The 27590-nt window shown below is 33.7% G+C and overlaps 1 protein-coding gene across 3 annotated transcripts in view; it reads right to left on the minus strand.

Annotated features, from left to right (window-relative positions):
- zgc:172282 (leucine-rich repeat and fibronectin type III domain-containing protein 1-like protein) overlaps positions 1-27590 on the minus strand; it is a 163207-nt gene that overhangs the window by 77568 nt on the left and 58049 nt on the right. For 2 of the 3 annotated variants that reach the window (XM_051130073.1, XM_051130075.1), the window contains exon 2: positions 11261-11466. The gene's annotated coding sequence lies outside the window, so the exon portion shown is untranslated. Of the gene's footprint in view, positions 1-11260; positions 11467-19256; positions 19343-27590 lie in introns of those variants that run through there. The other variant, XM_051130074.1, reaches the window with a different exon arrangement.

A 27590-nucleotide genomic window follows, 5' to 3' on the forward strand; every position in this document is an offset into this window, starting at 1 on the left:
CAAACATGCTCAATGGGTGATATGTCCGGTGAGTATGCTGGCCATGCAAGAACTGGAATGTTTTCAGCTTCCAGGAATTGTGTACAGATCCTTGCAACATGGGGCCGTGCATCATCATGCTGCAACATGAGGTGATGGTCGTGGATGAATGGCACAACAATGGGCCTTAGGATCTCATCACAGCATCTTTGTGCATTCAAAATGCCATCAATTAAATGCACCTGTGTTTGTAGTCCATAACATACGCCTGCCCATACCATAACCCCACTGCCACCATGGGCCACTCGATCCACAACGTTGACATCAGCAAACCACTCACCCACACGACGCCATACACGCTGTCTGCCATCTGCCCTGTACAGTGAAAACCGGGATTCATCCATGAAGAGAACACCTCTCCAAAGTGCCAGATGCCATCGAATGTGGCTGGAGTCTGTTACGGAGTTGGTTACGATGACGAACTGCAGTCAGGTTGAGGCCACGATGAGGACGACAAGCATGCAGATGAGCTACCCTGAGATGGTTTTTGACAGTTTGTGCAGGAATTCTTTGGTTATGCAAACCGATTTTTGCAGCAGCTGTCCGGGTGGCTGGTCTCAGATGATCTTGAAGATGCTGAATGTGGTCTGCAGTTGTGAGGCCGGTTGGATGTACTGCCAAATTCTCTGAAACACCTTTGGAGAAGGCTTATGGTAGAGAAATGAACATTCAATCGACGTGCAACAGCTCTGGTGGACATTCCTGCAGTCAGCATGCCAGTTGCACGCTCCCTCAAAACTTGCGACATCTGTGGCATTGTGCTGTGTGATAAAACTGCACATTTTAGAGTGGCCTTTCATTGTGGCCAGCCTAAGGCACACCTGTGCAATAATCATGCTGTCTAATCAGCATCTTGATATGCCACACCTGTGAGGTGGATGGATTATCTCGCCAAAGGAGAAGTGCTCACTAACACAGATTTAGACAGATTTGTGAACAATATCTGAGAGAAATAGGCCTTTTGTGTACACAGAACAAGTCTTAGATCTTTGAGTTCAGCTCATGAAAAAAATGGGGGCAAAAACAAAAGTGTTGCATTTATAATTTTGCTCAGTGTATATAATTTAATATTAATATCATACTGTTAATATTATATATTTTTATAAATTAATTAATCAATTAATTAATTTATGCTATAAATTGAATGACATATAACTGGCTATAATTACTATAACTGAGTTTTTTTGCAACAGCTCTCGAATTTTGTGATAAAATGGACATTGGTTTCTTATCAAAAGTAACAAAGCTCTTTGTGACTATTGGATAGGAGATTATGCACTGCAAATAATGTTAAGTAAAGGAAAACTGCAGACCTGGCAACCTTGACTTGGACTACAGATGATTTATAGGGTGAAATATTTTTATTTTATTTTATTTTTTATATTATTTTTACAGATTAATTAAAAACCACTGCATGGATTTTTTATCATTATAGTGTAGATTTGTACATACACTGCCAACACACATTAATGTTCAAACAACATGTAAAAGTGAACTTTGCATCCGATGGCCCCTTTAACTTGGTAACATGAATGATATTAAGGTATATGGTCCTCTTTTCAATAACCAATGGTTATATAATACATTTCTTTCAACATGTTTCATTCTTTCAAGCAGACTTTTCATATGCTTAATTATTTTTGTTTTGTTTTGTTTAGTGATAGTTCTTCATGAGTCCCTTGTTTGCCCTGCTGCCTGCTGTTCTTCAAAACACCAAAAATTTCTTTTTTTTTTTTTTTTTTTTTCCAATTTTTTGGGGTTTTCAGCATTTTTGTATATTTGAACCCTTTCCAACAATGACTATGTTTTTGAGATCCATCTTTTTACACTGAGGACAATAGGGACTCATGTGCAACTATTACAGAACGTTCAAATGCTCACTGATGCTCTAGAAGGAAAAACGATACAGTGAAGTAAAAATAAATAAATAAAATAAAATAAAATAAAATAAAATAAAATAGTCAGTGAAAAAGTATGATGAAAATTATTCATCAATAAAATTAGTAGATTGACTGAGACATCCAAGGTCTGATGCTTTGACAATTTATCATTATTTATTATCTTGCAAAGTGTACCAAGTAATGCAGGACAGCCACAAGCATTGTCTAAAACAGGTGCACAATGCCCCTGAATTAACGTCACTCCATTTAGTCCATTAATGCCTTTCAAAAGTACTTTGCAAACTGAAATGAGTTTTTTGTTGCACAGACACAACAGACTCATCTAAATATGTATGCCTGAATGGGATGTGTGTTTTAGCCGCAGTGATTTATACTAATGCATCAGAATCAAAACCTATTGTCTATTCAAACTTCATTTCGAAACTACTGTCAAATGAGTTCAAGAGGTTTCGCGCAGTGAGAAAATCACCGCGTGAAGCGCATCATTGTTATGATTGATCACTTATATAAGTGCGCTCAAACAACCAGCCTCTATATGGAATGATAATTATATCAACTCAACGGCTTCATCAAAAATGCTGAGATAATTTAATCTGACCCAGTTTGTGTGACTCATTTTTCTGGGTCTTGAACTCATGATGTATTTTTCAAGTCAATAATCCGTCATAAGATGCTTAATCCTGCTCTACCAACATACTCAGCGTTCATTCGTCCTCTCGGTTTGTCTAACTCTTCATGACATGTTATGTTCATGGTAAGAGTCAACATAAGGAAAACAGAACCAGCCAATACAAATTCTGTGCCCTTGAATGACTAAATTCTGCTGGGCGTTCTGCTGATGTTTGCCTTAATTAGCACAGCGCCGCATGGATACCCTGAGGAAAATAAACTTGGCCAAGAAGCGACTGGTCTGATTCCTGCTCGGTTCTGAGATAACCTCTCTCAGTCAGTGAACATATAATATCAGTCAGCCTCTGCAGCCCAAATGACCCTGAAACGCTCCGCCGCCCACCCTCTGCAGATACTGTCATCATCTAACCTCCAACGTAGTGTCTGGACGAGCGCGTGAAGCTGCTGCTGAATGAGGTCAGACAGACAGATGTGGTCTTGACACATTACTGTTGGTTAGCATAGACAACCTTTCAGACCCCCACTGCTATTCATTCGCTGCCCACACTGTGATAAAGCCCCGGTGGTTGGTTATATCAGCTGTTGTTTCTCTAACTCGTCACACATTAGATGTGTGTATAGCCAACGAAGAAGAAATAAGTGACATATCCATCATTTCTCCATGGTTAAATAATATCATTGGGTCCCTGGTGCATCTACCAACCCAGAAAACGTGAAACATGCAAACCTGAAAAAATTAGCCACTCAGATTTCGCTGCCCCATTACCTAGAAGGGGGATCTTGTTATAATATTAGCGCCCCTTAATCTGCATGTTTTCACCCACAGCGCTGTCATTTTGTTTTCGCAAGTGACAAAAGTGTACCAGTTTTAATGCCATGGCAAAAGTTTGAGCAAAGCATGCTAACTGTTCTGTCTTTGGCTGCACAGATGAGCACATAGAGTTCCAACTTCAGAGGAGACAAGAGAGCAGTGGATTTATTTATTTATTTACCGTATATTATGCTGCTGCCAACATGTGATTTTTTACCTTCACAGACAGAACCGACTGTTTTTGTAACTCATGTGTGTTTTTAACATAAACTTGTGTGTATTTGACGGTTTAAGCGCAGTAAGACATGAAAGAGAACTTAGTTTAGTACTCACATACCCTGTGACAGCCACTTTCTGTGTGTGTGCGATCAGTGTGGGATCAGAAAACCCTATATCAGAAGGTTAAACTAGTACGGTTTAAAATGTATGATTTCAGCATCAAAACCAAACAGCTTTTTTTTTTATCTTTTATCTGAGTTAGGAGCTGTAAAGGGACAGCTCTATTCTGGAAAAGGGGGTGGAGCAGCTCATTTTCATTTAAAGAAGAATGCACAAAAACAGCGTGCTTCTGCTTCCATTCAAAATGGGCAACTTCATAATTATACATGATTTTTGGGGTATTTTGAGCTGAAACTTCACAGACACATTCTAGGGACACCTGAGACTTATTACAACATTACATATTGTAAAAAGGGTCATAACAGGTCTCTTTTAATTCTCTAAACTGCTTGTCCTAAGCAGGGTCACAGAAATGCTGGAGCCTATCCCAACAACAAAGCAAAACAAAAAGCAGAAAAGAAAAGAAAAGAAGAACAAAATAAGGCACAAAAAACAAAACATAACTAAGTAAAACAAAGAAACATACAAACAAAACACAACAATGCAAAGAACAAAGAGTAAACTAAAGCAAAGCAGAACAATACAAAGCAACATAAAAAAATAAACAAAACAGCGCAACATAAAAAATACACTACAAAGCAAAATACAGAACAAAGTAAAGAACAAACAGCAAAAAAAAGTTAAACAAAAAAGGAAAACTAAAGCTAAACAGAAGCAACAGTTAAAACAAACAAACAAACAAACAAAAACAATAAAACAGGGCAAAAAGCACAAAAAGCAAATAGGACAAGGCAAACTAAAACAACAACAACAACAACAAAATAATAATAATAATAATAATAATAATAATAATAATAATAATAATAATAATAATAATATAAAAAAAAAAAATAAATAAAAAGCAAACAAACAAACAAAAAAATATAAAAAAAACAAAATCAAACATAAATTTAGAACAAAACAGAACAGCAAAAAAAAAATAAAAAAAAATAAAAAAATAAACAAAACAAACCAACATAAGAAAGAACAGAAAAAATAACTAAGCAAATCAACACAATACAAAACACACACACACAAAATAAAAATAAAACAAAACTTTTAACAAACAATTAGAAACAAAACAAAAGCAGCATAAAAACAAAACAAAACAGCAACAGAAAAAATAAATAAATAGAACAGAGTAAAAAGCAGAAAAAGCAAATAACAAAACAGGACAAAGCAAAACAAAACAACATAAACAACAATGCAAAATGCAAAACAAATATGAAAAAAAAATAAAAACAAATAAAAAAAAACATAAATCAGATCAGAACAGCAACATAAAAAAACAAAAAAACAAAGCAACAGAAAAAAGAACAAAAAAAAAAAAAATAAGCACATTAAAACAATACAAAACACAAAAAAGAACAGAATAAAAAACAAAACAAAATGGAACAGAACAAAAGATAACAAAATAACAAAAAAAAAAAAAAAAAAAAAATGAATCAGAACTTTTAACAAACAATTAAAACTAAAACAAAACAAAAGCAACATAAAAACATAAAACAGCAACAGAAAGAAAGAAAGAAAGAAAGAAAGAAAGAAAGAAAGAAAGAGAAAGAAATAAAGAAAGAAAGAAACAAGCAAACAAAAACATAGAACAGAGTAAAAAGCACAAAAAGCAGATAACAAAACAGGACAAAGCACAACAAAACAACATTAAAAAAAAAAAAATAAATAAAAAGAACATAAAAAAAAACAAAACAAAACAAAACATAAGCTAAACAAAGCAAATCAAAACATACAAACAAACAAACAAACAAACAAAAAACACAAAAATGAACAGAATGAAAGAAAGCAAAACAAAATGGAACAGAATAAAAGATAAAACAACAAATAAAAAAAAAAAAATAAATAAACTTTTAACAAACAATTAAAACAAAAAAAATAGAGATGATTGTTTATATTATAAATCTGAGTGTCTAAGTGCAAATAGCTTGCCTTGTTGATCATCTTGTTTTTTGGGCTAGACAATGTTACAAAAGACAGCTGTTTCAGCAGCTCCAGTGGTGCAATAAGTAAAGTGTGTAACACTGACATTTTGACAAGATCGCCCTGAGTTCTAATGTCTTTTGCTAAACTTGTTCTAACCCCTTTTTTACATTTAATATTACATCGACAATGTATTTATTTTCAATAAAAATGTAGGAAATAATCAAAAAATGTAAAATGAAGTGTCTCATCGGTGCCTCAGGAGTAGGGGTAGGTGAAGGGCTTTACTGTCGGCAGCATCAACATCCATTTAATACCTTTAATAAAAATTACAATTTACACTCAATACTTTATCATTGCATACTATTTTATAATGTACTACAGTACTGAGGTGCAAATATCTGCCACTAAGTAGCATCAGTAGCATAACTACTTTATTATTGCAAAGAAAAGCTATTTTATGTAGTGTAGACTATTTGCCCTTATTCTAAATAGCATATTGCTAAGAAAATACTGCAGTTTTCACTGAGTGTAAATAGCATCTATCGCTATCGCATCTATTGCTTTTATGTATGCCTTTGATTATGTATTCGTATTATATTATATTAGCATATAATATGAGAAATACATAGAATTAATAGTATCACAGCCCTATTATACAGTACATTATATTCCCACACTTGGATTGTCACAGTTATGTATTCCACCCCTTAAGCAATGAATGCACAAAACAATTCTGGGCACTGTACCAAAAAAGCACAACACCATTACTCACAAAACAACATGAAACATTGCATCTTAATTTCTGTCCTGCAAGACCTGCAAGACAATAAAATGCTTTATATCCATGTAGGGACATTAACAAAGCAACATTTGGGTGCTATCACTCACCCAAAGCATTCAAAGCACATGCGTCGGCTTCATGTGTGTCTGTGGCATTTCGGTCATATCATTCCCAAAGAAAAATGATGTTTCTGACTATCGATGCGACATTTAGAGTCAGCTGCAATCGAAAAGCTTTGGACTGAGGCTATTACCCAGAGGGCCTCAGCAGTCAGCTCTGAAAGCATCATGTTTCTGGAGCTTTAAAGAACCCTTCACCTTGAATTAGGCCAGGGAGGGTATGCGCTAGACCGTGGCAGGCCTGTTTTCCAGAAGGAACATGCATACTTCTTCGGTATTTCATTTTTCCTCTTTAGTTGACCTCTGACCATAGCTGTGACTTTGCTTCGCTGGACAGAGCTTTTTTTCACGCACGCTAGACAGCCAGCAACTGTGGTGTGTTTACTTTTTTTTTTTTTGTTTCCTTTTTCCTCCCTTCTTATTAGACTGTGACAGCAAAAAAATAACAATAATAATAACAACATAATAATAATAAAAAATCTATATGCCACCAAGTATGAGTTATGACTAATGACTGCGGCAAAATATTAGAAGCAGCTATGGGAGGATATTAAATAACAAAAATATAAAAATTAGCTAATAGTTTGAGATGAATATAATATATAAGAACGAAACGTATAAAGTATATGAGCTGAGGATGAGCTTTTTTATTATTAACATACAGATTCCTATTTAATAAGAAAAAGTAAACTCTAACGGCATATCTTTGTCTTTTCGTTCATTATATTGCCACTTAAAAACATTACACACCGCATGAAGTCTAAATTGAATAATGTGTGGAGAGCTTGGTGCGCCTTACAACTTGATTATGTAAACACATCATATCCAGATGATTAGACGGTAGGAAGCAGTGTTTGACATTGATGTGTTTTCAACCTCAGATCTGTCATTTTCGGATATGAAGTAATATATGATGAGAAAAACATCCAGGTACATCCAGTACTGATTTGCTTTCTGATCTGTAGGACTGGCTGTCTGCACTGTCATTCCGCAAGTAATGAAATCAGATCGGTTTGTTCAGACGCTGTAGTCAATATCCGGTACAGTACATGCTTTCCATAGTAATGGCATTTGTGTATGATGTTGCGTCCATAAAGAACTACTTGAAATCTGGGCTGAAGGTCCAGACTCACCACAATGTCTAAAAACGAGGAGAGTAATAGTCAGACTGCGAAATCTTATTTCAATTTTTATTTGCACTAGTGGTGTAAACTGCACCAAAACTGCATTTAAAATCTGTAGTATTGTGAGATATTAAAAAACAGCATTTATTTGAAATAGAAATGTTTTATAACATTATAAATGTCTCTTATTAACTGTCACTTTTGATCAATTTAATGTAACTGCTGAATAAAAGTATTCATTTCTTTCTTTTGAAAGAAAAAAAAAATATATTACCCCAAATGTTCTGCTGTTCATTCAATACTATAAACAGCTAAATACATTTGAGTCAAATACGACAAAAAGAGAAAGAGCGAGAAATAGTAAAAAAAAAAATATAAAAAAAAAATCTCATTTTGCTGTTTGCCTGAATAAAACCTAAATGTCTCAAAGAATGCTGATAAAGATACTTCACTCAGAGTCGCATCAAGTTAAGGCATGACAGCTGCCAACTTCAACATCTGTGCTGATTTGTCATTTTAGCTGTGGAATTCCATATCTAGGACAATGTGGAATATTTCACCCAAAAATGAAAATGCAGTCATGTCTTTCCAAACCCTTATGACTTTCTTTTTTTTCTTTCACAGACAACAAAAGGACATATTTGAAAGAATGTCCAATCTGCTCTTTTCCCTACATTGAGAGTGAATGGCTGACAGGAACTGCCAGAAATAAAAAAAAAAAAAAAGCACAATAAAAGTGATCCTCATGATTCCTGCAGAATATTTGAATGTTTTCTGACACCATTTGATGGATTTGTTAGTGGAAAAGACGAAAATAATGATCTAATTATACACTACCTGTCAAAAGTTTTGAATAATATAAGAATGTATTTTTTTTTCTCTTCTCTGAAGCATTATGTGCCACTGAGGACTGGAGTAATAGCTGCTTAAAATCAAAATCACAGGAATAAATTAAGAAGAAGCGATTATCGGGGTTCAGACGCTTTAAGGCTTTTCAGCATATGCGTAAAAAGAAGTTATGTTTTATTTAGCAAGCATATAACCACTTAGATCATATATGAACAATATAATTTACAACCAATACAAGAAATTTACTAAGGTAATATATGCATTTTAACGCTTATTAACTTTTAAATGCAAAACTTGGGTCTTTAGCAACCCGGGTCGTCATTCACTACCCTCTCCCTCCTTCGTTTTTTTTAAAATTAGACATCAGCTTTATTTTATTCCTCAATTTATTCATTACAAACAATATAAGAAGAAAAACAAATAATGAAATGTAAATTTTTTTTTTTTTTTTTTTTTTATTTATTTAATAAATTTTATTTTATTTATTTAAAAGTGTATAGGGTGTAAGTATATTTTTTTCTGCACAAAAATATTCAGATATACCTCTGACTCACTGTCGCAAAGGAGTGTCAAAATGATCTAAAGGGGCGGGGCCACTTTTACTAAAACGCCTATAACTCTTGAACGGAAAGAGATATTTTCACCAAACTTGGAACACATATGTAAGAGCTTAGTAAAAAACGGCAGAGTTTGGCCACTTCATGGTGCTTTAACAGGAGAAAAAACCAACAAACAAAAAAACATAAAAATGACTAAAACTACACACCCAGTAGTCCAACTGACTTTAAAATTGGTATGCCGTGTCTTTGTCCAATGTCCCACAAGTGTGATTGAGGATATCTGTGTATCTAAAAAAACATAGCCACCATTGGCCAATGAATTTTGAGCACCTAATTCTGGCAGGGCTGTAATAATGAAAGTAATTGGCCACTAGGTGGTGCTAACAAGTTTTACACCTCGGTAATCATGTGGTGTTTCACATATTTACACAATATCCATATCATTTGATCGATTTCCTCATACTGAGCATCCTCATACTTTGCCTTAAGAACCACTGCTGTCAATAAAATTGTTCATTAAATAACCTACTTAAAAAAAAAAACTACTTTTGCAAACTAGTTCTAGGTTTTTCACTCAACCTCAATAAAATCACTGCAGTACAATTCTCTGGATTCTCTAGATCAGTAATTATCAAAACCAAAAAAAAAAAAAAAAAAAAAAGGAAATGAAAAACAAACTCAGAACTTCACAAAAATTGGTGAGTGCAAACGACATATAATTCTAAATAAGTTTTATGGAGGTCGGACTTTAGGTGGCGCTATAACTGTTAACACTCAAATGCATAAACGTTTCGCCAACTGCTGCAATAGTAAAAAACTCTCTTGATATTTTAAGAACAATTACAGAAGAATAAAATAAAGCATATTTCCTTACATTCTGAAACTTTGAAGGGTTCAGATGGTTGTACCATTGCCGTCAGAGCGATCGTCAGAGCACACTTCTACAGTACATTAAGCACCTGGCTCATATTCGCGATCTCAACCATAATGGAAAACTATCATTTTCATTGACCTCAAAATCAATGGTTTGTAGTGTTGTGGTGATTATCAGTGAAACATCACGCCATTACTGTCTATTAAACAGTGCCACCTCGAGGAATAAAAACCACGTGATTACAGAGGTGTAAAACTTGTTAGCACCACCTAGTGGCCAATTACTTTCAAAATTATCACAGCCCTGCAAGAATTAGGTGCTCAAAATTCATTGGCCAATGGCAGCTATGTTTTTTTTTAGATACACAAATATCCTCAATCACACGTGTGGGACATTGGACAAAGACACGGCATACCAATTTTAAAGTCAGTTGGACTACTGGGTGTGTAGTTTTAGTCATTTTTATGTTTTTTTGTTTATTGGTTTTTTTCTCTTTTTAAAGCACCACGAAGTGGCCAAACTCTGCAGGTTTTTACTATGACTTCATATTGAGCTCTTACATACATGTTCCAAGTTCGGTGAAAATATCTCTTTCCGTTCAAGAGTTATAGGCGTTTTAGTAAAAGTGGCCCCGCCCCTTTTGATCATTTTGACACTCCTTTGCAACGGTGAGTCGGAAACTTTTTTTGGATAGTTTTTGATATTCACTCTCCAGCAAATCTCTCTGCACTGGTTTGGTTCCGACTGGGTGAAAAACTAGGACTAGCTCACAATATAAGTTTTTTTTAGAGCCTGCGATGGTTTAGGAGTTATAAGCCATTTCGTACTTTGATCACTATAGTGCTACCATTAGGCCGATTGGGGCGAGACTCTGTGATGTTGTAGAGGGTGTGAGTACTACCAACCCCAAGTCTCTACAATGTACGGTTTGGTCTGCCCAATCATTTGTATGTGTTTGAACCCCTAATATTACTGTTTTTACTGTATTTTTTTGATCATATACATATTTAGTCTTGGTGAGCACAAGAGACTTCTTCCAAAAAAATAAAAATTGACCAGTAGTGTACTTGTAATGTGCTTCTTGGTGCTTGACAGTCTGTGGTCAGCATTCACATTCAATAAAAAAAAAGAAAGAAAAAAAAAGAAGAAGAAGAAAGAAATATCTCCTGTTGTTTAAGTCATAAAGGTTTGTGAGTATAAGAGAATTTTTGAGTGTGTTACTCTTTGAACGCCTCACTGCAGTGTGATTTGAAGTGTACCTCTATCTGAGAAGCGTAGAATGGCTGGAGATGCTCATGAAGGCTCCACTGGCGGCGTTAGCGCTGAGGATAGCTGTAGACTCGGGCTGCTACATGTGGACAGGCTGGCAGAGAGCAGAGACTCGAGGCATTGGCCCAGGAACATGAGAGTATCTGGCGCTCAGAGCCACGACTGACAGCGCTGCAGATTTGGGAGCTCCATCCACCTGTGAAAGGAGAAAGGGAGGAGGGACATTTACACGAGACACAAAGCATGTCTGTCTGGATTTTTCGCCTCTCGGGACAAGAAGGCCAATGCATTTCCAGGACAAAAACAAGAGCTAGACAGCGGATTTGCTCCCCAATTTTTTTCACATCACAAAACAAATGGAAAGAAAAGAAAATGGAATGCGGCAAGAGCGAGGACATTAATAACGACCCAGAAGTGTCATGCTGTTTGAACGCTCCTACCATCACTCTTGATAATAGCTGCCATACGCAATATATTTAGCTCCATTTTTCATTGGAAACAAATCCTTGTTATTATTTCAAGTGTTTCTTTTACAGTTGTCTGCCTCTTGCATTGCTGGTGGTTATAGCTGTCCCACTGGACAGTTGGCACAATTACAGTTTGTTCTTTTTTTATTCTCTAAATTCATGCCGCTGCACAAACAAATGCTGCTTAAACCAGCAAAGGGGTTTTCTGTCGATTGCACCATTTTAATTACTTCTTTCAGGGTGAACATGCTGTAGGAGTTATGCAAACCGAGCTGGTGTTTGTAAGCTTGTTTGTGTCTGAATCTCATGAAAACTCAAAAATATGAGCCATATTTAAGGAACAATGCAAACAGACCAGACACCATATTCTGTAGTATTACATTAATACAAAAATCAGAACAAATATGAAGAAATGTAGCATTACATCACTTGCTCACCTCTGCAGTGAATGGGTGCTGCCGTCAGAAAGTCTAAACAGCTGATAAAAACATTACAATACACAACTAATCCACACCAGTCCATCAGCTAACATATTGTGAAGTTAAAAAACTGCATCATGACATTAATTGATGGACTAGAGTTACTTTTGAATAGGGGTGTAACGATTCACTCGTTTTCTTTATGCATTGATTACAAAACCTGACGATGCATCGATCTTGAAACATGGAATTTTGAATCGTGAATCGTTGATTTCGGCCAGTAATCAATTTTAAACACCAAGAATCGATTTCTTTTTTAGTGCTTTAAAATATATACACACATAAGCACGAATGAACAGAGACCTTGTGCAGCATTGTTTGGTCCCTCACATCTCTCGTTCACTCGATTGCGCGCGCGCTTTCACCGACACATTTTTTGAGCAGCCAATGTGTGATCTCTCCTTGGTACTCATGGCCAGTACTGCTAGAGTAATATAGTTTTACTTTTCTGTAGTTTTCCAGTGGCTCAGTCATACCATTGACATTGCCTGAGCAGTTGTTTTTCCCCCTTACTCTCTGACTCCATAAAGGCTGCAGTGTAATTTGACCCTGACTAAACGTATAAAGAATTTAGGGGAAGCTTCTAAATAATTCTGTGAATACGCTTAAAGAATGCAGAATCGAATCGTTAATCGAATTGCATTGAATTTTACTGTGAATCGTCTCAAATCAAATTAAAAAATGGTTCTTGAATCGTATCGAAACCCTTGTGAATTCGCTGCTTACCCAAAGATTCATAGCCCTACTTTTGAATCATATTGACATTTTTATCAGTTTGGATTCTGACAGCACCCATTACTACAGAGGATCAGATGGTGAGCAAGTGATGTAATGCTACAATTCTCCAAATTAACGAAGAAACAAACTTCTCTACATCTTGGATGGCCTGAGGGTGAACTCATTTTCAGTAAATTTTCAATTTTGGCTGAACTATTCATTTAACTTTCACTCTCCGTCTGTTTCACTTTAAGCTGTCAAATGATTCCAGATGGTTTTTAAAATGTGGAGTTTTGTCAAAATACTATTTGGTCTGAAGGCAATGATAAATTAAGGAAAATATAAAACAAAAACAAACGGGCCAGTTTGTCTGTTTCCTATCATGGCTTAAGACTTTTCTGAATATGCATTAACATTTGCAGGTCTCTCTCTCTTTCTCTTCTTTCTCTCCTAATTTCTTGTTTTCCCACTCTGATGATCTTTCCACTCCACGAACCTAATTAGAACTTCCTAATTAGACATTTATGTCCTTTACTGGGAAGACAGCCAAGCCCAAAAAAATCCTCTTACTTAGATATTGTATGATTTTATGCAGACACAATGGTGTGCACATTTTATTCCTTGAATAAGTATTTCTATTACTGGGTGTTTCTTCAACTATGGGCACTTTTGGCCTTGTAGACAAAAAATAACCTTAAAACACTTTCCACACACTCACTAGGTTGTTTACAATGTCCACTGAAAATACAGTCACAGCAGAATTCTTATTTTGTCAACTGACAACTTAAAAACAGTTTTTTAAAACACTTATATAAAATATAAGTTTTTTGTACTTATATTTTAATAAACATGAACCCAGGAAATAAAACTAGCTGTATCTGATGAAACACCCTATTCAGTCCCACTATTGGGGAAATACACAATCATGTTGCATAATCTAAAACGTGCGCCATCATTGATCTTATGCATGCAAATGATGTATGGCATCATGCAGGAGGAATATGTGCTGACTCCAAAGCTGATAGAGCAGAAGCTCAGCTTAACAATGCAATATCCTCTCATCACACCGGCTTTAGATCACAAAGCTCCCCCTCCCTCCATCGAATATGACACAGGGCGCAGATTAGTGTCTATGTACATGGTCGTTCTCTCCTCAGCGCATCGTCAGAATGAGCCCAGCTGCCTGGGGAGAACAGGCGTCTCTTTGTCAAGACTCTGACTCACTTTTGGCCTGTCCTCAGTGACTCTGTGTTATCTGCCCGTTCTGTTGAGCCCCAGCGTGAGGTTAAAAAGACAGAGAAGCAAAGAGCTGTGTCCAATATTCTTGTGTTGTGTCACGGCGCCGTCTGATCGTTCCATTACCAACCGCAGCACTTACGTATTAACGGCCGCCGCAGATTGATGTTCTGAAGACAAACGTCATTATTTCCTGTTGGTTCCTTTCTTTTGCTTTGAAGTTAAAGTTTCTTTCACAGAAGCATTGGTATCTACTGCTGGTTGCATACTGTGTAGTTTTTGCCACAGTTTGGCCAAATGAGACAAATTTCAGGATCTCTTTCATTGCAGAGCAAAACCAGCAGTCTTAAACACAACAAGAGTGAAGATCACAAACTACAGGTCGTTTCAGGTCGTTAAAAACACAACAAAAGTCACACAGAAACTCAAATTGCATGTACAGAGGTTCTCTGACTTTTAGCAATTAGTGTTGACTCGTCTAGACTGTAAATCGGAGCAAGAATCTTGGCAAATGTTGTGTAGTGTGTTCCAGCTTTAAAAGAAGCACTAACCAGAAAATACACTGAAAATGCATTGTAAACTTGCAAATTTATATAAGATATAAAGATATAAACTCACAATTGTGTTATAAAGTCAGAATTGCAAGATATAAATTCACAACTCCAAGTTATAAAGTCAGAATTGTGAGATATAACTATGTAACTCTGTGTTATAACTCTGTGATATAACTCTTTTTTGTCTCAGAATTGTAAGTTTATATCTCACATTTGTTACATTTTTCCTCAGAATTGTGAATTTATATCTTGCAATGTTTAATCTACAACTTGTAGTTAGAAGTGAATGTAAAGTTCTGTGATATAAACTCGAAATTTTGATAACATAAGTGTTTGTTTTTCCTCAGAATTGGACTTTATAATGCAATTGCGAAAAAAAGTCAGAATTGCGAGATACAAACTTGCAATTGAGAGAAAAAAGTCAGAATTGCAACTTTTTTCCTCAGAATTGTGAGATATAAACTCACACTTGTGTTGTAAAGTCAGAACTGCAAAATATAAACTCACAACCGCAAGTTATAAAGTCAAAATTGTAAGATATACACTGAAAATTGTGACTTTTTTTTTCTCAGAATTGCGAGTTTATATCTCGCAATTGTTCAGCTTTTCTTCAGAATTGTGTTTATTACGATTTGAATTTATAACTTGCAGTTACGAGTTAAAATAGATATAAACTCACAATTGCACAGAACTCAAAAAGTCAGAATTACAAAATATAAACTCACAACTACAAGTTATAAAGTCAGAATTGTGAGATATAAACTGAAAATCGTGACTTTTTTGAGTTTATATCTCGCAATTGTTACATTTTTTCTCAGAATTGTGAGTTTGTATCTCGCAATTTTGACTTTATAACTTAGAGTTGTGAGTTATTAAGTCAAAATTATATGATATAAACTCGAAATTCTGAAAACATTTTTTTTTTCCTTAGAATTGGACTTTATAATGCAATTGCGAGAAAAAAAGTCAGAACTGCGAGTTTTTTTATCTTACAATTCTGACTTTATTTCTCGCAATTGTAACTTTATATCTCACAATTCTGGCTTTATTACTTGCAATTCCAAGTTCATATCTTGCCATTCTGAATTTATTTATTTATTGACTTTATAACTGATAAAAAAAAAAAAAAGTCAATTGCAAGTTTGCATGCAATTCTGGGAAAAAAAGTGAATTGTGAGATTAAAAAGTTGTAATTACCTTTTTTTTTTTTTTTTTTTTATTTTAATTCAGTGGGGGAAACGGACCTCAAAAGTAAGTATATTTTTCCTGCGCAACAATAATTAAATATCTAATGACTCAAAAAGTGCAGTTTACCTTTATTCCTCAAGATGGCTGATAAACAATTATGTTGTGATGTCTCACTTATAATTACCGCAGACGTAAAACAAAAGATTATCATCAGCAAAAATGGTCGCTAAGGACCGGAATGTGTAATAATGATGGGCGCAAAATCTGTTCATTTAAATGTTAAAGATGTCAGATTTGACGGAGTGATCAGTTCTGCATCCATGTTCTTTTGAGCCAATCATCAGTGCCATAAATATCATCTGGCTAATTACTATTGTAAGTAATTATAGACTACAGGTAATTAAGATAAGTATGTGTTGTGAATCAAGATCAATTCCTTGTAGACCTGACCACATGGCCAGACAGACGAATAGACAGATTACAAAAAAATTTAGACTGACAGACAGACAGACTAATTGATTGGTTAACTGACTGACAGACAAACAGATAGACAGACAGATCATCACTTCATCAGTTCATAAGCTGTTATTTCTCTCACAAGCAAATTTGTGGCTCATCCTTCCATTTTCCATTATTCTGGTTAAAGACAGAGAGATTTGCAAGAAGCTAAGATGAGAGATAACACCGGTTGAGTTAAAATTCTCACAAAATGTGTTAAGAAATAACACAGGTTGTGTTGTTTTTAACACATCCGTTTTAAAAGTGTAGATGGATGGATAAACAGACAGACCTATTGACAAACATATAGATCTGTTGTCAATTTTGTCAAAGGCAGGTGGCAATAGGCTACAGGGAGACTCACTTTCAATCTACAGAACAAACAAGATGAGTCATCCATATTTTTGTCTGTTTTCCAGTAAGAGGCTGTTCATTTGAAATATGCATGTTTGGTAGAGTTCATTCTGATCAACTTTCAGAGCTTATAAATGGCCTCAAAGCTAACAGACACAGACTAAATTCAAATTTAGATTTCACGGGGTCTCTAAGCTGCGTTCAGCCCACTCGACAACGCTAAATCTAACATGCTGGAACATGTGCTCACGCCCAACTGGCATAGTCTGGAAATCGCACGAACACTCACAGTGGGGGTTGCCGAACGACTGAACGTGGGCTCAGTTTGTGATTTCGGATGCCAAACTGCTTTGATTCGAGGAGACTGTGCTTTACGCAGCATACGATATGCATCCAGGCACACGCCATTTACATTTCTCCCTTTATGAAATGAGAGAAAATATATAATTGAGAGGCTCCATCGCCTAACGATAGGGAGCAGCGGTAATTGGCGAATAAACACGGCACTCAAGCCTCTCGAAGGAAATAAAAGTGGGAGCACACCAAGCCAAACAGAGAGTGCATTAAGCTGGGATAATGATCCCAGCTTGACTTAGATATTCCGGCTTTATCGTGCCCACCCACACTTCAGGCCTCGGCTGAGCTGCTCCGCTGTGACTTGTGTGTGGAGTTCGGTTTTTCCTCTAAGTGTTCCATGGAGACGTGGTCCTCCCTCCAAACTAGTCCATTAAAGGCTGGGTCAATACCACACAGTGGGTGGGGATGAGGGTGTGTGAGGACTGTGTTTCTGGATGGGAGCGTTTCGCATGCATGCCCCGGTGTCAGTGTGCTGCCTTTAAAAGCAATCAGAAGTACAGCTGTACATAACACTGGAATATTGTACATGGAAAATTTGATTTGTCCATAGCACTTGAAAAGATAGATGTTGCTTCTTAGCTTACACAGGGTTTATTTTAGCTTAGACAAAGATAGATAGATATGGATGGATGGATGGATGGATGGCACAATAGATTGATAGATAGATCGAAGATAGAATGACAGAATAATAGATGGTGTTCAGCTAAATGAAAAATGTGGATGGACGGACGGACAGACGGACGGATGGATGGATGAATGGATGGAACAGTAGATAGAAGGCCAGAATGATAGATGATGTTCAGCTAAAGGAAACATGCGGACGGATGGATGGATGGATGGATGGATGGATGGATGGATGGATACAATGGATGGATGGCACAACAGAACGATAGATAGATAGATAGATACATAGATACATAGATAGATAGATACATAGATGATGTGATGTTCGGCTACATGAAAAATATGGATGGATGGATGGATGGATGGAACAGTAGATAGAATGACAGAATGATAAATGATGTTTGGCTAAATGAAAAAATGTGGTTGGATGAATGGATGGGTAGATAGATGGATGGATGGCACGATAGAACGATAGATAGATAGATACATAGATAGATAGATAGATGATGTGATGTTCGGCTACATGAAAAATATGAATGGATGGATTGATGGAACAGTAGATAGAATGACAGAATGATAGATGATGTTCAGCTAAATGAAAAATGTGGTTGGATAGATGGCACGATAGAACGATAGAACAATAGATAGATAAATAGATAGACAGATAGGATGATAGAGTGATAGAATGACAGCAAGAATGATGACAGAAGATGTTTAGCTACATAAAATGTGGATGGATGGATGGATGGATGGATGGATGGAACAGTAGATAGAATGACAGAATAAAAGATGATGTTCAGCTGAATGAAAAATGTGGATGGATGGATGGATGGATGGATGGCACAATAGAATGATGATAGATAGATAGATAGATAGATAGATAGATAGATAGATAGATAGATAGATAGATAGATAGATAGATAGAGAGATAGAGTGATAGAATGACAGCAGTAATGATGACACATGATGTTCAGCTACATACATCAGCTGAATGAAAAATGTGGATGGATGGATGGATGGATGGATGGCACAATAGAATGATGATAGATAGATAGATAGATAGATAGATAGATAGATAGATAGATAGATAGATAGATAGATAGATAATGATAGACAAACAGTCAGAATGAAAGAACAATAGCATGATAGACAGAACGATAGACGTAATGATAGACAGAGCGGTAGATAGAATGACAGATAGACTGGTAGAACGATTGACAGAATGATAGAATGATAGAACAATAGACAGATAGACAGATAGATAGATAGATAGACAGATAGATAGATAGATAGATAGATAGATAGATAGATAGATAGATAGATAGATAGATAGACAGATAGATAGATAGATAGATAGATAGATAGATAGATAGATAGATAGATAGATAGATAGATGTGAAATTATGGGCACCTTCAGTTTATATCTCAAAAACAACAGTTCTAGAATGTTACAGTGTGTTGTTCAGCAGCCGACAACCAATGCTTACAAAACAACTGATAAACACTGCTTACCTCATTAAATATTCATGTATTTTGTGCAGTTGCAGAAGCTTTCACATGATGTGTTGTGATGATGCGTTTCACATGAGGAGTTTCAGAATCTGACAGAAACATGAAAATGGAGGATGATAACAGCAAACTTAAACCAGCCAGAGAGGATTTACACACCAACAGCTCTGCAGATGAATAGGCTGTTATTAAAACTGCACTGCGTATCATCCAATCATATGATCAGTGTTACTGACCTCCTAATTATGCAAATAAGAACCTTAATTCAGGCTTTACAAATTTAAGAGTAAAATCCCAAAACCTGAATACACAGTACTAAATATGAATACTGCTTCATAAATATAAATTGGTCGACAATGATATCTGTTATAATAATATAATATAATATAATATAATATAATATAATATAATATAATATAATATAATAACATTTCTCAAGAAAAGACATTAGGATTACATTTTCGAATTACATTCAGTTTTATAAAGCAGTATTTTTGAAGATAAATCTGTTTTGATATGCACTGCTGCTTTGTAAGTTGCAAATGGTGTTGCATAAACTGTGCGATAAATGTAGTGCTCTTGCCACAGCTCATGATTTTGTTCCCGGCTAAAAAGTTGTGCACTAACTTACAGCAATTCCTTTAAATAGGTCACGCTAAAAGCACTCATAATGAACAGCGCAGCATTTGAAAAGTCCATTCTTTCTCATTTATTTTAGTTCCAGGCAGCAGACGGGCTGCGGTTGATAACCAGTATAGATGTAGGATCTCCGTAATAGGCATAACGCTGGTCAGATAAGAGAGATCGCTTCATGAAAGAGAGCTTTAATGGCATTTAAGTGGAGGGAGGGAAAGACTTTCAGTATAAGAGGCTTTTCTTAGTCACCTGTGCAAGATTCAGCTCGATACTGTAAACAGGACCACAACAACTAATAGATTAACTTGATAACAATTGATGATGGAAATAATCAACCGATTTCATCACAGATTAGCTGGGTCTTATGGATTAGTAGGGTCAAATGGAGTGCAGCAAAAAAGTAATTTGGGTTAAATTGAATCAAATTAAGGCTTTGAAATAGCTATATGTGAAATGCTATGTGCAAAGCCAAAATTTATATTGTATTTATTTAGCAGTGACAATTTTTTAACCCAGTTTAGTGAAGTTGTATTTAAAAAGTGCTGATATTTTAAGAGCAATGGAACCTTTTAATTTGTAGCAAAGTATTATTATTATTATTATTATTATTATTATTATTATTATTATTATTACTGTTGTTGTTAATTATTATAATTATCAACAACAACAATAACAACAACAACATTTATTTTTGCTACATAAAATGCTACATTTTGAAGAGTACTCAGTTAAAACATGTTTTTCCTTTTAAGTTTTAATTATACATTTTTATGTTTAATTCAATAAAAATAATAACAATAATAATAATAACAACAATATGTATTGTTGGTACATAAAATGCAATATTTTGAAGAGCACTTTTAAAAGTGACAATTAAAACTTTTAAAAATTTTTTTATTATATATATATTATATATATATATTTTTTTACCTTAATGATAATAATAATAATAATAATAATAATAATAATAATAATAATAATAATAATAATAATAATAATAATAATAATAATAATAATAATAATAATAATAATAATAATAATAATAATAATAATAAACAATATGTATTTTGCTACGTAATACTTTTTTGTATTTTTACTTTAACATTTTTATGTAGCAATATAACAATAACAATAATAATATTAGTAGTAGTAGTAGTAGTAGTTTTGTTGCTGTTGTTTATAATATTATTATTATTATTATTATTATTATTATTATTATTATTATTATTAGCATTATTATTATTGCTACAGAAATGCAACATTTTAAAGATCACTACATTTTTTTTTTAATTCTTTAATTATATTTCTTATTTTTACTTTATCAATAATAATAATAATAATAATAATAATAATAATAATGGGAATATTTTTCATTTGTAGCACATTATTATTATTATTATTATTGCTACATAAAATGAAACATTTTAAAGATCACTATTTTTTTCTTTTAATTCTTTAATTATATTTCTTATTTTTACTTTATAAATAATAATAATAATAATAATAATAATGGGATTTTTTTTTTCATTTGTAGCACATTGCTATTATTATTATTATTATTATTATTATTATTAAAATATTTAAAAATAAAAAAGATAGAAAAAATAAAAATGTACTTTTCAAAATGTACAATTTCATAAAATACATAAATTAATAATAATAATAATAATAATAATAATAATAATAATAATAATAATAATAACAATAATATAGAAGGTTTGATCTCTCCATAAATTATAAACATTATGAAAATGGAAAACAATGACATAAAATGCATTTATAATGGATGTACAAGATTACTTAATATAATGAAAGTAATCATTGATTTGACCCAGAATAACAAGCAATAGTTCCTCTTGTCTAGCCCTGCATTCATTTTAATTTGCACACTGATCAAAGATAGGATTGGCAATATCCAAAAATCAAGATTAATCCATGATTAAAACACTCGTTAGTTGCAGCCCTAACTGTGAACTAAGTCAGTAGTTACTACAGAGAGACAGAGAGAGAGAGAAAAAAAAACAGAGCTCTCATGACTTTAAATACAGGGTAGAATGCCTTCTAAGCATCAGTAAGATTTTATGTGCTGGCTGTAGTTTTTCTCTTATTTTCGTAACCTCGGAGGAGGCTTGTTTCTCCCTCTAATTGAGCAGCTGCCTTCCTCCAAGTCTATCCGAGCCCGAGCTCCCTCTCCGCACAGCTAATCATTTGCGCTATATTTAGCTGGAGTTGTGCCTGCCTGCCCATGGCTTTGCGTTTAGCCTTATCCCTGGGCACACGGTAATTGTGAAACGTGTTTCGTAAAAACAGTTCCACCAGAGGAAAAATAAACAAGTCCTTCGGCAGTGTAGGGATTTTGTCTGAGGGCGAAATGCCAGCAGGTGGTCATGTTTCACGATCGCAGGGGGGAATCATGCAAGACCACCTCACGGCTTATCGCATGACTCACCGCATGTGTGCGTGGAAATATTAAAAAAAAACAAAAAAACATCGCCACCAGCATTTGTGTCCCAATTCACCAAGCACATAGTGCCAAAGGCTCTGTTTCTCTGCGCCACAATGTAGAAGTTTTCAGAACAGATAGCACAGGCCCCCAGAACACATTTTCTCCCTTATGTTTGTATGTGAACTAAAAATGCGTTCAAAACAAACACAAACGCGACTTGGGGACTCCAAATCATTTTTCAGGAAGCTTTCAGCAAACAAAACATGTTTTATTATTGATATTATTTGCAGTCTTGAACTCGCAGGCATCGTTTTGCTGATTTTCCACTATATTTAACTGACTTTTGTTTTAGCTACGGTTATTTGTTAGACCTATTGTAACTTTGAGACAGCAGTAGAAAGAAAACGCTATTGAAATTTACTGTAGCGGTGATTAAAAATGCTTTGAAAATAATTTATCTGAAGGCCTCATTTTTGGAATGACAATACAAAGCCTGTAGCACAAATTTGTGGCAACAGAATCATCAGTCAGATCAGACAATTTGACAAAGTGTGCATTTTTTTTTTTTTTTTGCTCTGCACAAACACAAATACAAAATACAAAATGTTTTCCATTTTTGTGTACTTGCTGTACAAGAAGGGTAACCATTGAAGAAAGTTGTAATATTCTGACACTTAGTGTCCTTGCTGATGCTGTAAAAATAAATAAATAAATAAATTATTAATGAATTAATTAAATTAAATTTAATTAAACTAAATACACCTATGAGGATTCAACAACACAAAATGCCATGCAACCATAAAATAAAATAAAATATAATAAGAAAATAAACATATGAGGATACAACAACACAAAAAGGCCCTGCAACCATTAAAATAAAATAAAATAAAATATGGCATGGATGGGAAAATGGACGGTCCTGTGACCATTAAAATACATAAATTCTTAAAATACTGTCAAATTACAACATTAAGAATGCATGTCAGAATGCATACACCAAACAAAGCTAAGCTTACAACTCTGCAACCATTAAAATAAAATAAAATAAAATAAAATAAAATAAAATAAAATAATAAACCTATGAGGATACAACAACACAAAAAGGCCCCGCAACCATTGAAAAAAAAATAAATAAATAAATAAAAAATAAATAAATAAATAAATAAAATAAAATTACCTATAAGGATACAACACCACAAAAAGGTCCTGCAACCATTAAAATAAAATAAAACAAAATAAAATAAAATAAAATAAAATAAAATAAAATAAAATAAAATAAAATAAAATAAAATAAAATTAAATAAAATAAAATTAAATTAAATTAAATTAAATTAAATAAATAAAATAAAATTACCTATAAGGATACAACACCACAAAAAGGTCTTGCAATCATTAAAATAAAATAAAATAAAATAAAATAAAATTAAATTAAAAAATTAAATTAAAATAAAATAAAATTAATAAATAAATAAATAAAATAATAAATAAATAAATAAAATAAAATTACCTATAAGGATACAACACCACAAAAAGGTCCTGCAACCATTAAAATTAAATTAAATTAAATTAAATTAAATTAAATTAAATTAAATTAAATTAATAAAATAAAATTACCTATAAGGATACAACACCACAAAAAGGTCCTGCAATCATTAAAATAAAATAAAATAAAATAAAATAAAATAAAATTAAATAAAATAATTAAATGTAAATAAATAAATAAATAAATAAATAAATAAATAAATAAATAAAATAAAAAATAAATAAAAAATAAAATAAAATAAAATAAAATAAAATAAAATAAGCCTATGGGCATAAAACAACTCAAAAGAGGCCCTGCAACCATTAAAAAAATAAAATAAAATAAAATAAAAAAAAAATATATATGGTACAAGGTTATTTATCAAACATCAATCATTGTTATTGTCATCATTATAAGAATGTATGTTATTTTGCAACAAAACAAAGCTGTGATACATAAATGAATCAATAAATTAATGCATTAATACATACATACATAAATGGTACAAGGTTATTTTATATTATATATTAAATGTCATACTTATTCTTAAAATGTTGTCGAATCACAATCAATCAAACAATCAAAGTTTCTAATTCCTACTTATAAGTGGATATCAAGTGTTGTAAATTACATTTCATAATGTTCTGCAGACGACTCAGTGTGATTGTTATCGGTCACTGAAAGCAGAAGCCAATGTTCTTTCTCTTATTTCAATGTTCTTTGTGAAAATGCTATCTATTGCGTATCCTCAGCTTCCATCTGTTCCAGTGAAATCACAAACAAAATGTAAACAAATGTGTCCTGGCTGCTGATATACATCCACTCACATGCCACACATATTAAAATAAAATTTAGCATGCTCCCTCAAACCACACATTTAATGTAAAAAAAAAAAAAAAAAAAAAAAAAGCAATAACGTTGATATTATTGTGTGGATTTTTGGACATTTGTGCATAACCTAATTAATATTCATGAGCGAAGAATATGAGACAGCCCTCACCACTTTTCCGAGTGATGCCTATGAATATGTGTATTTTTGTCTTCTGGTGTTTTTGAGCTGTTAAACTCAGCAGGATAAAAAATAAATAAATAATGTGAAAAATAGACTCATGCTGTTCCATATGATGAATGGAGAAGTGAGCACAGAATTCACGAAATACATTCTTGTCTATTTTCAAAGCGCACCGCAACATCTTTCAACTATTTACCTGTAAAGTGTACATCTTTTTTAGGGCATCCATACAGAAAAAAAAAAAAAAAAAACATTTTTCTGTTTATCGTTTATACTGCGTAAACCAACATACTATCTCTAGAAAAACTGGGAAAATGCCAACGTCAATGTTTGGAACTCAGTGTAGACTTAGTGTTAAGACAGGCTGTGAGCCGTCATGTTAATGGAGGCTAAGAGGGATCGTGAGACGAACCCCCAGCAAGCCTCCTGATCATTACTGTGAGGAGACCGCAGCACACGCCTAATGGGCTCTCCTATTAGAAGCCATCATTCACAAATCCCTTTGTCACGTACCACTGTAGCACTGCTCACTCGCGTGGAGATCCAATAGCAGCGCTTAAAGGGGCCGAGATCAACATGTTAATGCTAATGAGACAGCGTGTGGCCACACAGAGACGACTGTGTGATAATGGTTAAATAGTCACTTGAGAAGTCTATGATAGTGTAATACTGCAGCGATGGGCTTGAAAAAATCTACAAAATGATACTATTTGTGGTTTAAAGCACTTCCATCTCCAGTGTTGGTTGGGGTTTAATGGAGAACAGGAAAGGGATAGAAACATGATGATTGGTCTGTGAGATATAAAGCCTGGCTGTATGGAGTATCAGGCTCACACAGCACACCCACAAACATTTACTCAACGTCTGATGTTCATCACGTACAAAATGGCCAGCGCTTTGAGAAAACAGCAGGCTCCGGTCTGAAATAAACTAACAAACACAAAGGCCAATGTAAAAATAAAATAATAAAACTAACACAAAGGCCTATGTAAACTAACAAGCTTTCTTACATTTAAAATAAGCAAACATATGTATGTATGTGTTTGTTTACCTTTTTGCATTTAAAAAGTAAATAACAATATTGAACTTTCGAAAAATTAGTCTACAGACCAACTGTTTGTGCTTGTATAAGGAAAGAAAGAAAGAAAGAAAGAAAGAAAGAAAGAAAGAAAGAAAGAAAGAAAGAAAGAAACTTGTTGTCTGCAGGTATTTGAACGAAATGAACGAAAGAACGGATGAACTTGTATTTGCTGTTATTTGGCTCCAAACTGAAGTAAGTAAACGAACAAACAAACAAACTAATGAATGAATAACCTAGCGTTTGCATTTGCAGGTAATTGGCTCTGAGCTGAATAAATGGAAGAACAAACAAACAAACAAATAACCTCGCTTTTGTATTTGCAGGTATTTGGCTCCGAAATGAAGTAAATAAATGAGCAAATGAACGAACAAATAAGCAAACAAATGAACTAATAACTTAGCTTTTGTATTTGCAGGTACTTGGCTCTGAAGTGAACAAATGGATGAACAAACAAACAAATAACCTGGTTTCTGTATTTGCAGGTATTTGGCTCAGAACTAAATAAACAGACGAACAAAGAAATAAATAACTTTGCTTTTTTTTTGCAGGTATTTGGCTCAGAACTGAATAAACAGACAAACAAACAAACAAATAAATAACCTTGCTTCTGTATTTGTATGTATATGAACAAACAAACAGACAAACTTGTATTTGCAGGTATTTGGCTCTGAAATAAATTAAAAAATAAATAAATAAATGAATGGACAAATAAACAAACAAACAAACAAACAAACAAACAAATAACCTTGATTTTGTATTTGCAGGTATTTGGCTCTGAACTGAAGTAAATAACTAAATGAATGAACAAACAAATTGATAAACAAATGAACAAACAAAAGGATGAATGGATTAACAAATTAATGAATAACGTAGCTTTTGTATTTGCAGGTATCTGGCTCTGAACTGAACAAACAAACAAACAAACAAAAAACCTTGCTTTTGTATCTGCAGGTATTTGTCTCCAAACTGAAGCCAATGAATGAATGAATGAACAAACAAACTTGAATTTGCATGTATTTGACTCTGAACTGAAGTAAATAAACGGATGAATGAACAAAACAAAACAAATGAACAAACAAAAGTCAATGGATGAACAAATGAATAACCTAGCTTGAAGGTATTTGGCTCTAAACTAAATAACTAACTAACTAAATAAATAAACTTGTATTTGAGGGTACTGAAGAAATGAATGAATGAATGAATGAATGAATGAATGAATGAATGAACGAATGAATGAACGAATGAATGAATGAACAAAAGACTCAATTAATGAACAAATTAAAGAAAAATCTAGCTTTTGTATTCTAAGGCATTTGGCTCTGAACTGAATAAATGGACAAACAAATAAACAAATAACCTTGCTTTTGTATTTGCAAGTATGTGTCTCCAAACTGAAGCAAATGAATGAATTAATGTACTTTTATATTTGGGTCTGAACTGAATAAACAGACAAACAAACAAACAAACTTGTATTTGCAGGTATTTGGCTCTGAACTGAACAAACAAACAGACAAACAAATACATACATACATAAACAAACTTGCATTTGGCACTGAATTGAAATGAAGGAAGGAATGAACAAACAAACAAATGAAGGACAAATGAATAAACTTGTATTTGCAGGTATTTGGTGCTGAACT

This window comes from Labeo rohita, chromosome 15 (assembly GCF_022985175.1).
Source record: "Labeo rohita strain BAU-BD-2019 chromosome 15, IGBB_LRoh.1.0, whole genome shotgun sequence".
In the NCBI taxonomy this organism is placed as follows: Eukaryota; Metazoa; Chordata; class Actinopteri; order Cypriniformes; family Cyprinidae; genus Labeo; species Labeo rohita.